Here is an 18,495-nt window from a genome sequence, read left to right on the forward strand (position 1 = left end):
TAAATAGCAGGAATTAGCCAAGGTAAGTCATCCTTTTACTCGGATGCTTATCATGGCAAAGGATCGCAAAACAAGAAACAAGGTAAGAGTAGTATTTCTGTAGAACAAAGTAGTGTCCGAAAATTAGTATTTAAACTGTGACACTTTCTCCAAGTGCACTAACAAGAAATACTTTCTTGTTGTTTCTTTTCACCTTCCTCCCTCCAGTTATAATACTGAACTTTACCCAAAAATTGGGATAAGAGGCAAACTCTGAAAAAATAAATAACTATCAAGCTTACTTGTTCATCAATTTTGAGCCTGTTAAAGTTAGCTGGACATATGCTAAAATCACAAGAATGGTGAGTCATTATATAAAAAAATAAAAAATGCATTTTTTTGTGTATGTAAAAATTAACAGCAAAATTTAACATGTGTCATTTAGCATTATTCTAAATGAATTTTTGTTTTTTTCATCTTTTAGCAAATACACTTCCTCTCCTGATGAACCATTGTTAGCAACAATGGGGAAACACGTGTTGAGAGAGATATAGTTAGGCACAGATAATCAGTTAAACAAAAAGAAATCTTCTTGAAGAAGCTACTTAACTATAGGTGTGGAGCTAACACCTAATATCAAGTTGCATTAAGGATTGAAATGGTGTGAAGGAAACACAAAATTGGAACAATTTTTGTTTGAATGTTCTTTGATCTATTGTGCAAAATAAAAACAAAATTGAACTGACTCACCTTTGAACATATTTTTTGAATCAGGTTGGCGCATTTGAGTAACTTTTCCAAACCTCTATTTTTACTTCTATTTGTTATGTATAGTTGAATGGCCTTACTGTAATGACACTGATGGATGCATCGCATGCTAATAATGGCCATTTGAGAAGGACAGATATCAAGATAAACTCTAAATCTTGATCTGGCAGAGCAACAAGGCCACATACATTATGTGTCTCATTCATGAAAACACCCCAGTGAAATGGTTCCTTTGAATTCCCAAGGTATATATTTCAACAGATGTTTTCATTAATTGTATGACCCCACAAAATATGCAATGCACACCAAAGAAATGCATTTACATTGATAGATAATTAAATACATTATCAGTTATAGCTTTTGAAACCTTTGCTTTAGTCAAAAACTAAGACTATTTTTGAATTCAGCAAAGCAGCCCCAATCACATGCATATGAAAACGATATATATTATAATGTATGACTTATTAATAAATTAACATATTTTAATAACTCCATCATGCCTTCAGCTACAAAAACATGATGGATAGCTATGATTTCAGAATGTTCTTCTGATAACTGAATTTATGGGTCTCATTAATGGTGCAGGTCCATAGAAGACATTATAGAAGAAAGACATATTTCAGTCCAATATGATTATGATTGCTGAGGGGAGGACTAACTCAAGTTAAATAATCCTCTTCTGACATGGTCAAATACAGTGGACCAATTGCAGCGAAGCAGAGATTTCTATTGGGTGTGAGTAAGTGAAGGGAACCTATCACAGGCTAGGTTCAATACATAGTTACCACATCAAACGATTCTGCATGGCTGGATTTTGCTGGGTATTTAATATTAAATACAAAGGAAAAGAAATAGTTTTGGGGAAAGCAGCAGAGAAGGAGACCATATCAGGAGAAGAGCTGATTTGGGGTTGCACTTAGATGTAAATGATGTAAATTCTCCTTAAATGCCCTTTTCAGAGGGTGCTGAATGAAGAAGATTTTCCAAGGACAGAGCGGATATGGAAGAAGGGGGTAGACTGAAATGAAGAGCTGACCTAGCAGAGTTGCATTGAACTGCTGATGTCTCTACCTCTCCTAGACCTTTAATAGACAAACAAAAAGGGAGTACAATAACCGCATAGTATTTAGATAAATGTTACAAATTAAATCCCAGATAGCAATTGAAAGTATTTGGAGGGAATCATGTTTACAAGCTTGGTCTCTAAAAGGACACTAGGTTTATAAATGAAACTTTGTGGAAGTATATTTGAAATAGGTTGCCCTAGAATCCAGAATTGCACAGGGCACGTTCATTGCTGGCAGTAAACAATTAGTAGGGGTGTACCCAATAGTAGATTTGAGTATTCGGCCGAATACCAAATAGTTGGACAAGTATTTGGCCGGAGCTGAATACAAAACAGAATAGTGACCTTTTTCATAAAGTTATGCAGACAAGAAAAACACTTTTGTAAATAAAAAACACGTTTAAATATGTATGTCCATTCTTTATTGCATTTCTTTTCTTTGTTGTCTACAGAAGAATTTTTTTATAAACCCTGAAAGGAATACATTATCAGCAGATAAACTCCCCAATAATGGCACAGTTGGATTTTTGTGAATTCCTAGGTGTCGCCTGTTGGGCAGAGCCCAAGTAAGTAAGTCTAGCCCAAAAGTATATTATGCATGTATGCAATCACGGTGAGGGGAGACTGGCAAGTGTCTACTTTTACTTTCAAATGTTTATTTTGTGTTTGACCATTTTTAGACTTCTGGATCCAGCAAGGCACTGAAACACAAAACGAGTGATTACATAAATAAGTACCATGCTGACTGCTTAGGTGCTACTGAATACAAACATTTGGGAAACTAAAGCCATGCTTTATACCTGTGTTACTAAGTGAGGGTGAGGCATGTGAAAAATGTCTCTTCATTAATAGATAATATTTTTCTTTCTTTTTCAGGTGGGCTATGTTTGTGTTGTTTTGGGGCATGGTAAAAGACACCAGACAAAAATATATCGGGAATGCTGAGTCCTCCATGGTTCTCAGCTGACCCTATAGGGAAGAGGCAATGCTGATTTTCAGATCTTTAATTTGCATGTGCAGGTTTATTTTACTTATTTGTTTCAATGATTCTAACTTGTAAACCTGTATCTCCTTTTCTTTATTACACAAATATCCCTCTTTTTTAATTCTCTAATGTTGGGAGGAGTATTTCTGCTGCCACAGACCGGGGCAAAAAATATAGCCATGTTCTTTAATAACATCTGTCACTTTTACTCCATTCATTTCAACTGGACCTATGGTGGCAACATGAGAACATTGGAGTACAGGAATTGTAACCTATGTTTCAATATAATAAGCACATCTCTGCCACAGACACACTTCCCACTGAGCCATCTTACTTGCTTTTTTAAACTTGACTTGCAGGCTGAATACAGTTCTTTGCTGTAGGCACACTACCTCCTGGGCTATTTTACTGAGGGTTTGGAACTTGCTGAGATCTCTGCCACGGCTATTTTAATCCCCAACATTATATTTTGTGGATTGGAAATTGGTGGGATTGGAAAGTATAACCTTCAGATTTCTCACAGAGGTCATCAGCAAAACAAAAGGCAGCTAACGCAAATACCATTTTCAGTAGCAACCTCATGAACCACTGTTACAACTCAGTGGTTTTTAACTGTAAAATGCAGGAGAAACCAGAGATACATTCAAAATACTTCAGCTGACACTTCCCCAGCAAACCACCAGATGAAAGTCTGTCCAGCACATGAAGGGCAGCGACTTCCTTTGCACTTTCACACCTCTGTCTGAACTCAAACAAAAAAGTGACAGCAGCATTTGTTTAATGATCCTTTTAAAGGATAAACATGACATGTCTAAATGATTCCAGACACGCAGTAAAAGCAGCACTTATGTATTATGTAGGGGAAACTATTCCGCGTCGATGGATAGTTATAAAAATATTTTCTCAATGATGAATAACTCATTTTCAGTCGAAATTCGGCCGAATAATTACTTGAAGCTGAATTTCGGTACACCCCTACCAATTATTAGTTAATTCCCTGTGTTTTCACAGGCGCACAAACATAGCTGTCTTTGTGAGCATTGTCTACAGCATGAGTCACATAATTTCCGGATTGATAGACTTCTTGACCTGTGAAAACTATAGTTTACATAAAAGAAAAATCACGAATGTAGTTTTCTACCGCTCAAAGTGGAATATGAATAAGTCTAGTTTCTTCCCTCGATTACCAAGAAAATAATGTCAGTTTAAATAACCAACATAATTTTTCCAGATACAATTAAACAGAGCAGAAAGGATTGGAAAGGGTGACAGGGGAAAAAAGACAGATTGGACGAGGACTATGAATTTACATTCCACTGAAAAAAAGGTTTCAGAAGAGTTTGGAATATAAATGTATGGGCGTGCTTGCAGCAGACAACCATAATGCTATGGGAACAGAACCTCAATTTCCCATGAAATTTGATACAGTGGATTACCCCATGTAAAAGAAACGGGCCAAACTAAAATGATACAACAGTGTTATCTAGTGTACAGTGGAAAAGATGTATGGTATGTTTAAGACCGGGAACAACATAATGGCCGCTTGGAACCAGTCACAGTGCCAATTTCATATGAAATAGTGTTATTTCAAAACAAAAACAAGCCATTTTCAGATTGTTGATGACTGTCAAGTGAACCCATGACATGTGATACTTTGACGCAGTACAGGCGTGTTTGCAATAGTGATTTGCATGCTGCGAGCAGCTGGATACTTTATTATGAGGACAACTAATCTACAACTTCCAGAATACAAATGGATTTCAAATGAAAAGTAAAGGAATGGCTCAGGAATAGCCAATTTGCAGCTTTGATAGTCACTTGCAGAGTATTTCCTCACAACCAAATTTGGAGGTTTGGTGTTGTGGCAAAATAAGACACACCTACACATTTAGAATTCTGCAAAAACGTGGAAAAGAAACAGCAAAATACATACGTGTGTTACAGTTCCATTAAGCACACCATGTTAAAGTTGACATCTATGTGCATTCAACAATCACACAAACTTAGCCAGAATCTACAGGCACTAATAAAGTATGTGGATGGTGAACATTAGCAAGCAGTGATATACTTAAATTGATGCTGCATATATTTTTTTATAAACTTAAAAACACTATAACCTCAGGAAAATAGGCAGAAATTTTATAGACACATTTAACTTTTGCTAGGGATGTGAAACTTTAAGTTATGTAGAGAGATATGCCGAACAAATGGAACTGGCCGAAGAAAAATAAAATGGTTATGTACTAGGAGGTAATATCCACATGCTTTACACAGTTGCTAATGCATGAACAGTATTATAATGTTAAACATTAGCAAGCAGAGTGTGCATTTAAATTAATAGTAGAGGCTTTTGAAGTTTAAACTATTTGTAGGAAGACTTAAAAATCAAGTGGCTCAAGGCACATCTAGTTAAGACTTTTTATTAGAAAAGTAGCTGATTTAAAGCTGCCGGTAAACCATTACATTTAAGAAGACTGCTGAAATATAACAATGCCAGCCACTTGACAGCACATATTGTGAGGTTATGCATTAGCATGGTGCTGGACAGTAAATGAATGCGTAAAAATAGATGCAGTGCCCACCGTCACACGCATCCTCACAACCCACACACTCCTAGCTATACTCATATGCCAATAGTTTTGGCTTACATGTGGTTCACAAGTGTAACCTTACAAACAAAACTAAAACTGGCCCAGCCTATTTTAATTCAATCCATCTCCCTAAACTAACCCCTATTATTTCTATCCATCCCTCAACAGAAGCCTATTCTCTCAACTGCTCTGAAAACGTTTGCCTTCGCGTCTGACTACTCAAGATTGATTACCGAAATCAAACCACACATGCACCACCGGAAACGCCTGCCCATACCACACACACAACATTTGAGGACATTTTGAAAAACCACGTTTCCGCGAAAAAGCCAATGTTTGGATGATTCAGATAGTGTCCGAATGTGTTCGCCAAGGCTTGATTTTTATCCATGACTAACTTAGCTGAATATTGTATAATAGCACAGTTTCTATAGAAAGAACAATATGACTGCCTGCACATGCGTCACGAATAGAAACAGTCTCTGCTTTTTAGCATGTTATTTATTAGCTTAGAGAACGAATACAGGCCTAGGAGGTGAGTTGTCCACAACGAGCTGCCCCTTGAAATGTCGATGGTTTACCACTTCAGTGCAAATGTTAGCCCTGATCGGAAGGGCATGCATAACATTCTACTTAACAAACCAAAGGAAGTTATAGTAGTGAATGTCAATGATATTTCCTCATCAATAGACAATGGTGGTCTTCAACAAATAACAGACCTCCCCACACCACATAGCCATCAAAAGATATTTCTCGAGTTTATGAATGGCCACGTGAAGTAACATTACACGAACTATATGCAGTTAGTGTGTAGCGTTTGGAGAGCACATCATTTTGCAGTGATTTTAGCCAGGCCCTTACATTACCCATACTTCTAATTGCACATGCATTTTTTTAAACGGTTGCTGTGTCGTTTTGCCAAATGATTTTTTCACACAAGCCAACCTCTAAATGACATCGTACATCTGTTGTGAATACTTTAATAGAAAGAAATCACCTTCAAATTAGTTACATACGATGCGAAATTAAAAGAGGTCATTGGTTTCATATCTCTGGTGCTTCCCTTTGGCCTACTACACACTAGAGTCTGTTGGGGGAATACGATATCTATACAAATGTGTGTGATGCTTGTGGTATCATAGAAGCAGCATGTGACATATTGCACAATATATGTTTATGCTTCCTTGGTGGAATTTCCAACTGCAAACGTCGGCGTGTTTAGGTAAACGAGACACCTTTTTTTCACAGAAATAAATTCTCAGGTTAACATGGATTGAAACAGGCCGCTTAAAAGAAGTGTCCATTTTGTCGCAATGTAAATCTCCTTACCAGTTTATTCCGAGCTGTGCGTGCTCATCTCGATAATGCCCTCACGTGAATCGTACTGTAGAGTCTGTGTTTCCTCAGCCCGTTTCTTGAATTTATCCGTTTACATTTTATGATGCATCGCCCAGAAATTAAACTATGCGTATTGATCCCCTTGTCTGTAATGATGACGAGTCACCGGCTTACCTCACTTGTTGCTGGTGCTCAAGATGCTGGAAGAGCCTCTTTTATCGGAGCCGTAAATCATCTGGTGCCTTTGCAATCCGCCAGGCTGAGCATCGCTTCCGCGTAGGAGCGTTCAAGCACAGTGCCTCGGCACCTTGGCTTGAGATGCAAGCCAGCTCATCATTGGCCGCTGAGCATTACCTACTGATTGGCTGGTTTTATTCTCCGGCAAGTAGTGGTTTGCTTGCTACTACTTAACATAGAAGCAGCTGCAAAAACCGATTAGGTGTCACTGCTAAAAGGATCAGGATTAATGTAATGTTTCAGCTCAGACTGGAATTACTGTAACATATGGTTACATCAATATTATGGGCTTCTTAAATCACACTTGAAAATTCTAGGTGTGCAAAGTAATTGTTTATGCGCTTGTAAGTGCTGAACGAACATGTCTATGTTCATTTTAAATTGTATATATGGTGGTAGGCTGTGATACCGATTCAAAATAGTGTGCCATCACTTAAGTATTTTAGAAATGGCCGTTGTAAAAATAATGCTTTGATGATGCCCTGACCATCCAAACGATGAATCAGCTTCAACTGCTTACAAGCATAAAGTAAAATGTGATTGCATTCTTTGATCACAAACGAAACTTCCGCCCATTAGCACGTTTCATGTCACCTGCAGACACATCCAACATTTTCAACGCATTATCCTCCAGGAACCTTTCTTATTAAAAAGATGATTCAACCTGGGTGCTTTGAATGTGGATTTCAAACCATGTTTTTAGGCGCGCGGTATAAATCACCATAACATTTTCAACAAATATTGATTGAATATTGATATCACTTCTGGACGTGTCATATTCAGAAGTAGAACTGTAACAATAGAAGTAGTGCGACTGTGAGGCTTGCACAAGGGCAGGATTAAGGAGAAATACGTGTTTGGGGTTGGTGGGCAGCACTGATATATTGACAAGAGGGTGGGATGGGAAAAAAGGCACTCCAGTTTTACTATGTTTTATTTCGCTCGCTTTGGGGAAAACGAATTTCAGTTTAGATTATACTGCAATGAGGTTTTTCAAATCTGCCCCTCTTGATCTATACAGATTCCTGTACATGCGGTAGAAAATGACACTGACCTAGAGGGATCATTGGGTGGAGGCAGGTCATCTATAATAGGCAAAAAAAGGCTGTGCCCTGCCTCCAATTGTGGAGGAGCCCCGAAGGGTAAGCCCAGTGAAACCTGCGCACTACCTCAGCTGCACCGAGCATCGAGCAATTAAGACAAGCTCAGACTTACCTGTAGCGCATTTTTCATTTTCTTTAAAAAAAATGGTTTATGGCACAAAACATACCTTTACAATATTAAATATACAGAGTAAAAAAGGAGAAACACATCAACATTTAAAATACATGCAACACATTAAAGGGGTTAACAACCCTAATACCGATCCACTCAAAAAATCCTTATACATAGCATATTCAAAAACCATCCCTACTTAATTTAATAGCATTTACAAAATTCAAAAGAAAAACGATTCCACTATATGAATGACCACATAATAAATAAGACCATAAAACTTTAATGGTCTATAATTTCAGAATTATAAATAAGGTGTCTAAAATATAACAGTCGTTTAAAATGCAGCATTGGACATATTATCACTCAATGTCTTAGTGTTTCCCTACCATTAGCTTCATTGCAGAACCTGCACTTTAACAGATCCTTTAGTAACATGTTCCTTCTAACCAAGACTTCCATTGTTAAGTGCAGAGTTAGCCGGAAACTTAAGAACACAAAAAGTCCTTTACTAGGAAATAAGCTCAGGTATTTGTGAAGGATGCCGATCCTTTTAATCAAATTAATTTCAATGGAATATCTTTCGCTGTATAAAACAGTTTCTGCACAATTTGAATACAAGAATCATAAATTTTCCCAAAGTTCGATTTGACCCATTCTCCAACAGGAATCACATATTTAGTGTAGGGAATTTGCCATTGGATCAAGGAACTTCTGCATTAATCAAAGATATTTCCAATCCAGTCTGGCTCGAAGAGAAATTAGACCCAATTGATATCTTAGACAATGTATCAGCACACAATTCGAGATATTCAGGGCTCTTCTCCAAACAATGGATTTCAGGTAATCCATTTAGTCATACAGCCATTGTTGCATTAGTTCCAAACTTTTTAAAAGCGTTGGTATCACTTTGCCCACATAGAAGAGGACCAGACATTTGACAGAGAATTTCCCAAATTTCCTATTTATCAGACACATCTGTGAGACAAGATGGTCTGCCTTTTTTTTCAAGCAATCCAATATCCTGATCTTCCAGGGTTTACTAATAACCAGGAAACCTAGATGTATAAAATTGTCTGACACCTGTAATTTTTGTTTAAAAACAAGAATAGTTTACCAATGTTTTAAGACCACTAAAATCCAATATCCTAGTTTTCTCTGACTTGATGGCCAAATTTGTTTTTCATAATAGATGGCAAATGTGGCAATTAATTTCTGAAAACCCAGTTGGGTACAACTGAACAACATAACGTTGCCTGCATAAGCCTTCCAAAGAAACCAAATTGGGGCAATTCTCGTTGATGCAAAAGCCGCTGGGGAATTTATTTGTGTTTTGTTATTTGTGTAGCCAACACGCGTGTCAATCCTCAGGGTCTCCCTTGTCTGCACTGCATTCAGTCACTGAATGCAGTGCGCCCGCCAGGAGACTCCAACCAGAGCCCTACAAAGCCCCCAATTAACTCACCTTGTGGATTATCCAATGAACCATTCCACGGAGGCTCGCCACAGAACCCACTTAAGACTTGCATTTGCTAGCACAAGCAACAAATACATTTCCTTAAAAATGACAAGTGAGGGTCGAAAAACATGTCAGATACACAAATAAATACACTTGTTACACTAAAAAAAACAAGTTTCCGACTCATTAATTGAGATATTGTAGTGCCTTCCATTCTTACTACCTGTTAGGCTCACCAAGGACGTTGCCTAGCAGCACGTGGGAGAATCCGTCTGGAGACTAGTCGCTGCTGACTTCTTCCTACAAATGTACTCTTCTACTTGGTATGAAAAACAAGCAGAAGGTTCAATTAGTTGAAAGATGGAACACATGTACCCCCAACACTCTGGCTGCAGGAAAAAACAAAAAAAACACTTAGGACAAGAAACAATAGTCGATAAAACCAACTATAGTAAAGGCAGACTAAACCAACCTCCAGTAGTGGGGAGAAGAACCAAAAAAGGGAGTGCAGGGTAGATGACAGTGCGTGGTCCTGAGAACTCTCTGTTAAGCTGGAGGCTGCAATATGGAGGCAGGGTATGTAATGAATACGTGGAAAACAGAACACTGTTTTGAACATTAAGTGAAAACAAGATGATAGATCTGAGCTTACCAGCAGGAATGAGTCTCGTAGTCCAATAGAAGATATCGAAGTCCGATGTAGCAGTGCTGTCCCGATGGCATGAGGATGCCTAACAATGTCCTCCAATAGTTCCACAGTGACTACCGTGACGGCACGAGGACGCCTATCCAGATACAGTGTAATTGTCTCTAGTCCAGATAAGAGTGTTCCTTAGCGAGACGTAGCAGGTTTCTGAAAGCCTTTTGTTGTGCTTAGCATTGGCGTAGGGAATAGTCAATCCGTTGCTGCGTGGAGTGTGGCGTCAGTAAGAAAGCAGATTTGTAGTAACTGCGGGCAGTATCAGGAATAGCAGCACTCTTTGTGGGTAGTCTGTGTGGCAGTCCGAGTCAATGAGTGTGCGAACGGCAAACAGGGACAAAAGAGCTTTGCATATGCAGTCCATTTGGCAGGTCGATTCAATGAGAATGCAGCCGGTAACCAGGGACAAAATGGCTTTGCATTTGCAGTCCATTTGTCAGACCGATTCAATGAGGATGTGGGCGGTAACCAGGGACAAAAAGGCTTTGCGTGTGTAATCCATAAGACAGGCAGTGTTGATTTAGGGTGCAGGCAATAACTAAGATTGAAAGCGATTTCCAGAAGCAGTCCGTTAAACACTCTGGGTCAAAAAGGGCAAAAATACAGAGGAGCGAGCAAGAGCAAAACCTTTAACAAGACCAATGTCAGGAAAACCAAGAAACAGGACACTGGATCAAAGAACGTGACCGTGGTAACTTCAATAAGAAGCACCAAAACAAGAATGAAGCGTTCTTTTACATGTAATGCGTCCTGAGACATGTGTCACGTGAGCTGTTGTCAAACTCCTCCTTACTACACCGTAGCATGGGAGGCCGGGCTTCCACCATCTCGATGGCAACCGCCAACACGAGAGAAGCGGTGTACAGTGTATCCGCCAGAACAATGTCCGTTTTCTTCTTTTCTCCTGTGAGACCGAAATCAGGGGTGAAAGAGAAGTCCGCTCATGAGTGCCCCGAGGGGCACGGGCATGTGGATTCCTGACAGCATCCTCCCCTAAAGGGAGACTTTCCCCCGAGCGGCATGAAACCGAGACAATAAAACTGGGGCATGAACGTTTTTTACAGGTTTCCAGGTCCGGTCCTCAGTATCAAAACTTGGCCTGTTCTACCATACAATCCCCTCTTAGTCTGGAGCTAATTGCAACCAGACTTTCCTCAAAAGAGCGCAGTCTGCAGGAATATAGTATACCTGACAGACCAGGGGCTTGAGTGAAAAGGCAGGAGCAGCAACAGAGCTACAGGAAAAAGGCAACAACAGCAGTTCAGTACAGTAACCAAGGATACCACCCTTGACAGCCACCACCCTCTGCTTCCTACTTTTACCTGCCCCGGTTGCGGAAATGACCCGAAACCTACTTGGCCTCACAGGATACAGCAAGGTGAAACAAGGTAACAAATCCTCAGAAGAAATCCCGGAATCCCAATAGTAGAGTAGAGATTGCAGCACTGAACGTGGGCATGAACCACAAATATTTCCAAGGCAGTCCTTTAATTTTCTGCACAGCATCCCAGAGTTAAGTGGAGGAGTGACCAGCGAAGTAATCAGGAGAGCGTCCAGAGTGGTCACCCATATGTCCAGGAAAAAAAAGTTCCTCGAAAGTTCAGCAAAGCGTCCCAAAAAATATAATGAAAACGTGAAGGTAGATGGGTCTTTACAAGGGGTAGAAAGAGAAAACAAACGTAGGAATGGAAAGGAAAATAAAAGAAAACTGAAGAGGGGAAACACAGGTAGACCAAAATGGCCCAAACAGGAATCGGAAAGTACTTGACAAATTTCAGGAGTTTACACACCAAGGTACTGGAATCCAAGTATCGACGTAACCAAACACAGAGCATGAAGGCAATCCAGGTAAGCAATGCAGCGTCGGGGAAACCGGGGAATCAATCAGAAGGAGCCGGGCACCAAGAACCAAAGGGTAATCCAAAAGAATAGTCAGTGGAGACAGGCCAATAATTCAAAACAGGAATCAAGACGTAAGTATCAGAATGCAAAGCACTACAAAACTGGCAACAATAACACAGTTAAGGAGCACCCGAGCTGCATTTGAGTTAACAATAAATAGATTACTCGCTTGCGGACGGGGGAAGATGTTCCGTGCTCCTCACGTGATCATAGTGTCTGATTCAAATACTAACACGGAATGCTGGAAGTTGTAGTCTGAACAGGACCGCCGTACTTGCGGCATTGAGCAAGATGCCAGGGCACTTTCCAGGTGACATAAGGGGTGCCCAAACGTTGTCGTTGCCGCATAAGGGGTCGGGGCATGACAGTATCCCCCGCAAAGGGTACCGCCACCCGGAACCTGGCAGGCGCTCACGCCAGAAGGTGCGTAAACGCCGGAGAGCATGCAGATTGGAGGCTGGTTCCCAGGTCCTGTCCTCAGGACCGTATCCTTTCCAATCAATCAAATAGGAACATATCCCATTCCGAACTCGGGTGTCCAGGATAGCGTGTACTTCATATTCATCCTCCCCCTGCACCACCAGTGGAGCCGGAGTAATCGGGAGCCGGGTACCAGAAACAAAAGAGCAGAGCAAAGAAACATGAAATACAGGGTGAACATGCCAATGAGAAGGGCGATAAGTTACCGTGAAGTCAAACATTGTGAAGAAGAGGTGCCAATGTATTTGCTGGGCATTAGTGCATTTAGCTTGAGATAGGGCTTGTAGATTCCTATGATCGGTATACACCGTAACCGGGTGTCGTGCCCCCAGAAGGTGGTGTCTCCATTGTTTAAACGCAGCCCGTATGGCCAAAAACTCTCTGTCCATTATTGTATAATTGCGTTCAGCAGATGATAATTTTCGAGAGTAGAATGCAACTGGGTGCATTTGCTGCATAGAGGGACAGATTTGTGAGAGGACAGCCCCTACTGCAAAGGCGGAGGCATCAGCCTCTACAATAAATGGGAGAAACGGGTTGGGATGTTGCAAAACAGGAGCAGTCGTAAAAGCCTCCTTCAAGGCTTGAAAAGCCAATTGTGCATCAGAGTCCCACAAAAATGGAATATTAGGGCTGGTAAGGCGTTTAAGGGGGGCCACAATCTTCAAAAACGAGACAATAAACCTGCGATAAAAGTTCGCAAAGCCCAGGAAGGATTGCAAGGATTTCACAGAAGTTGGAACAGGCCAATCAAGCACTGCCTGAACTTTGGAAGCACACATATGCACCCCTTTCGCCGATATTTGGAATCCCAAGAATTTAACTGATGATGCATGAAAAACACAATTCTTCAGCTTTGCATATAAGGTGTGTTACCGAAGACGTTGTAAGACAGAGCAGACATGCTGGATGTGTTGGTGCAACGTGTCGGAAAAAAACGGATATCATCAAGATATATCACCACATAACAATCTAAAATGTTTCTGAATATCTCGTTGATGAAATGTTGGTAAGTGGCTGGGGCATTACAAAGCCCAAAGGGCATTACACAGTATTCATATAGACCGAATTTGGTTTTAAAGGTGGTCTTCCACTCGTCCCTGCTTCTCATCCTGACCAGATTGTATATGCCCTCTTAAATCTAGCCTGGTAAAAATGGTGGATGAGGTCAACTTGTCAAGCAGCTCAGATATCAGAGGTAACCGATACTGGTTTTTAACAGTAATTTTATTTAGGGCCCAGAGCCCTGTAGTCCACGCAAGGGCGTAAGTCCCCCTCTTTCTTGGATACAAAAAAGAATGGGGACGCCGCAGGGGACCGAGATGGCCGGATATGCCCCAGACGTAGATCTTTGTCTACGTACTCTCGCAGATGGACCTCTTCTTTTTGTGTTAAGGAGTAAATCTGACCATGTGGGATGACTGCTTCAGGAACCAAATCAATGGAGCAGTCATAACTCCGATGCGGAGGAAGGCTTTCAGAAAGTTTCTTGTCAAAAACATCGATATACTCTTGGTATATCACAGGTAGTTCCGAAGTGGAGTTTTGCAATATGGCACTAACTGAGGAAACATTAGCAACCATCGCTAAGCAAGGCGAGATCTCAAAGGCAACCGGAGAATCAAAACATCGTCCACTGCAAAACACCAAAGAAAAGCGCACAGTTTGCTGGGCCCACTCAATGACAGGATTATGAGTTTGTAACCAAGAGAGGCCGAGTATAAACCCGAACTGAGGAGCCGAAATGAGATCAAACGTAATGTACTCAGAATAACCTTCTGGAGTTGACATCCAAAGATGCCCAGTCTGTTCTGTTACTTGACCTGAAACCAGACGGGAACCATCAACGGCATGTACTTCCTCAGGGATCTCTTTGATGAAAATAGGCAACCCATGATGACTAGCCAATTGTACTCCCATATAATTTCCGCTAGCACCAGAATCAATCATGACAGGGCTAGAAAAGGACACAGAACCAGGGGCAGAACAACACATAGAAAGGAACATATGAGAGGCAAAATAGTTGTCTCCAGAGCCCTCTATCGGTTGACTCATCCTGCAGGCTCGGGTTAAGGACGAGTCTTGGCGTTTCCCACCATCATAGCCAGTCTTTTGGGGCAGACGCAAATGTAATGACCTTCCTGGCCACAATAGAAACAGAGGTTGTTGACCATGCGTCTTTCCCGTTCTGCCTTGGATAAGGGTCCCCTGTTAGCCCCTATATGCATGGGTTACACTTCCCCGGACGAGCTAGAAGTATCTGCATCTGACTTGGCTGAGATGCAGAGATCCTTAACCCGGCGTTCTCCATGTCTCTGCCGATGTCTGGCATCAACCTGTAAGACTAGGTCCACCAATTCCGAAAAAACGGACGGTACTGCTGGTACTACTGACAACGCGTCTTTAGGTTCATCTGAGAGACCCTTGTAGAAAACAGCAGCTTTCTATTGTTCTGGCCACATGGTTTCAACCGCTAATTGATTAAAGCGGGCGAGATAGGTTAAGAGGTCTGGTCTCCCCTGAGTGATGGCAAGAAACCCTAGATCAGAGGCCTGCACCTTATGTCTCATGTCAAATACAGAGTTCATGGCTTGGAACAGGGCCTCAAAATGATACAAAACCGTGTCATCTGCCTCCAACAGAGGATTGGCCCAAGCAGCTGCCATCCCATCCAAATGGGACAGAACAAAAGCAGCCTTAGTTGTGGCATCTGGAAATGCCAGAGGTCGACAAATGAAATGTAGACGTCACTGGTTCACAAAAGTGCGATAGGCTTTAGGATCTCCCGTAAAGCGTTCTGGCGGGGCCAAAGGAAAAGGCCCAGGCAACACAACGGGAGTCGGAGCGGGAGATGAAGCTTGGGGTACTGGAGGGTTTGCAACTGCTGCAGCCTCACCGAACTCCTCATCAGGAGGTAGTGGTTATATAAAGCTCTGTAACACATCCATACATTGATGTAAAGTCGTATGGACGGACGCCATATCAGTGCGCAAGGTTGATAAAGCTTGCATGAGTGCCTGCACTGGATCCAGTCCCAGATCCATTGTCACAGGCGTGTAATTAGGCTCCTTAATCTGTCAAAACCTAGCCAGTTCTACCATACAATCCCCTCGCGGTCTGGAGCTAATTGCAACCAGACTTTCCTCACAAGAGCGCAGTCTGCAGGAATATAGTATACCTGACAGACCAGGGGCTTGAGTGAAAAGGCAGGAGCAGCAGCAACAGAGCTAGAGGAAAAAGGCAACAACAGCAGTTCAGTACAGTAATCAAGGATACCAACCTTGACGGCCAAAACCATCTGCTTCCCACTCTTACCTGCTCCATGGAGGAAAATACCCAAAACCTACTTGGCCTCACAGGATACAGCAAGGTGAAACAAGGTAACAAATCCTCAGAAGAAGTCCCGGAATCCCAATAGTAGAGTAGAGATTGCAGCACTGAACGTGGGCATGAACCACAAATATTTCCAAGGTAGTCCTTTAATTTTCTGCAGAGTTAAGTGGAGGGGTGACCAGCGAAGTAATCAGGAAAGCGTCCAGAGTGGTCATCCGTATCTCCAGGAAAAAAAAGGTCCTCGAAAGTTCAGCAAAGCGTCCCAAAAATATAATGAAAACTTGAAGGTAGGTGGGTCTTTACAAGGGGTAGAAAGAGAAAGCAAGACAAATTTCAGGATTATAAACACCAAGGTACTGGAATCCAAGTATCAACATAACCAAACACGGAGCAAGAAGGCAATCCAGGTAAGCAATGCAGCGTCGGGGAAACCGGGGAATCAATCCGAAGGAGCCAGGCACCAAGAACCAAAGGGTAATCCAAAAGAATAGTACGTGGAGACAGGCCAAGAATTCGAAAACAGGAATCAAGACGTAAGTATCAGAATGCAAAGCACTACAAACTGGCAACAATAATAACACAGTTAAGGAGCACCCGAGCCGCATTTGAGTTAACTATAAATAGACTACTCGCGTGTAGACACGGGAAGACGTTCCGTGCTCCTCACGTGATCATAGTGTCTGATTCAACAACTAACACGGAATGCTGGAAGTTGTAGTCCAAACAGGACCGCCGTACTTGCGGTGTTGACCAAGACGCCAGGGCACTTTCCAGGCGACATAAGGGGTGCACAAATGCTGTCGTCGCCGCATAAGGGGTCTGGGCATGACACTCAGGGCCATCGCCTTTCCAGTCAATCAAATATAGCCTGACCCCATTCCTGATCTTAGTGTCCAACACAGCATTCACCTCGCATTCCTTTGAACCCAAGATGGTAATGGGAGGTGGACGAATAGGTAAGCGAGTGTCCAGACGACATGGCTTCACCAAGGACACATGAAAAACTGGATGGATATGCCACGTAGGGGGTAACTCTAGTTTCACAGGTAGGGGACCGATGAGCTTGGTTATGATATAAGGACCCACGAAATAAGGCCGTAGCACTCGACGACAAGGCAGATGTATGGGTAGACAGCCATACTTTCATTCCCACTTGATAATCTAGAGCCGGGGAACAATGGACATTCGCAAAAGCTTTGGCACTTTCCTGTGCCTCCTGTAAATGCCTCTGAACGTTCCCTGACACAATCGAGGGCAGCAGGATTGTCCTGGGGCAATGATGGATCCAAAGGCAAGGCACGTGTATGTTGGCCGTAAAGCGCATATAACAGTGAAGAGCCCGCAGAAGTGTGAACCGAATTGTTATGAGCAAATTCGACCGCCACCAACACTGACAACCAAGTCTCCTGATGTAGAAGGAGAAGGCAGCAAAGATACTGCTTAAGGGTGGCATTGAGCCTCTCGATCTGGACATCCGTTTTCGGGTGGTATGTGCTAGAATACCTGTCGTCAAAACCAAATGAAGCTGCGAGCGCTTTCAAAAAATGTGAGGCAAATTGCATGCTCCTGTCCGTTTTGATGATTGAGGGGAGGCCAAATAAGCAAAAAAACTTTTTCATGGACAGATCAGCAAGCCCAGGTGCTGTGGGGAGACCCCGACATGGAATAAACATAGCCATTTTGGTAAAATAATCGACCACAACCCATATGTTGTTATAGCCTTTTACGGCTGGCAATTCGACAATGAAGTCCATGGACAACATCGTCCAACGGCATCTTGGGACAGGTAGGGGTTGGAGTAGACCCATGGGTTTGGTAGGGGATGTCTTGCACTGGGCACAGATGGCACAAGAAGCGATGTATTCTGCAACATCCTTTTGCATGGAAGGCCACCAACACCAGAGGCGTAGCAGGTCCAGGGTTTTCCTTCTACCAGGATGCGCTGAAAACATGGAATCATGACTCCATAACATAGCGGTATGATGGGCACCTATGTCTGGCATGTAGATGCAACCTGGGACGTGCGGTAATTAGTTCATTACTTCCAAATTGAGGTCTGTGATCTCGTCTTTTTGACTCAAAACCCATTCCTGGAGTGATTGATGGAGTGACGAGCATGGGGTACAACCAATCACAACCAGGTGTGGCGGAAGAAGGGTGCTCTCTTGTTTGGCATCCGTGGAGGAACCATGCATGCGTGAAAGCACATTGGCTTTGGAGGGCAGGCGCCCTGGTCTATAGGTAATGGTGAAGTCAAACATTGAAAAGAATTCATGCCAGCGAGCATGCCTCGTAGAAGTGCATCTGTGTGGTCGGTAAACACCTGTACTGGGTGTGATGCACCCAACAAGTGATGCCTCCATTCCTTAAAAGCATCCCGTATCACCAGCAGCTCCCTTTCTGTGATGGTATAATTTCACTCATAGGGTGTGAGTTTGCATT

General features: G+C 42.1%; 1 protein-coding gene across 4 annotated transcripts in view; it reads right to left on the minus strand.

Annotated features, from left to right (window-relative positions):
* The window catches only part of ZNF365 (zinc finger protein 365), a 563,327-nt gene that overhangs the window by 493,412 nt on the left and 51,420 nt on the right, over positions 1-18,495 (minus strand). For 2 of the 4 annotated variants that reach the window (XM_069611196.1, XM_069611198.1), the window contains exon 1: positions 6,902-7,040. The exons of 1 other annotated variant lie outside the window; for it this stretch is intronic. The gene's annotated coding sequence lies outside the window, so the exon portion shown is untranslated. Of the gene's footprint in view, positions 1-6,718; positions 6,881-6,901; positions 7,041-18,495 lie in introns of those variants that run through there. One more of the 4 variants, XM_069611197.1, reaches the window with a different exon arrangement.

Source organism: Ambystoma mexicanum, chromosome 8 (genome assembly GCF_040938575.1).
Source record: "Ambystoma mexicanum isolate Mex_15411 chromosome 8, UKY_AmexF1_1, whole genome shotgun sequence".
Taxonomy (NCBI): Eukaryota; Metazoa; Chordata; class Amphibia; order Caudata; family Ambystomatidae; genus Ambystoma; species Ambystoma mexicanum.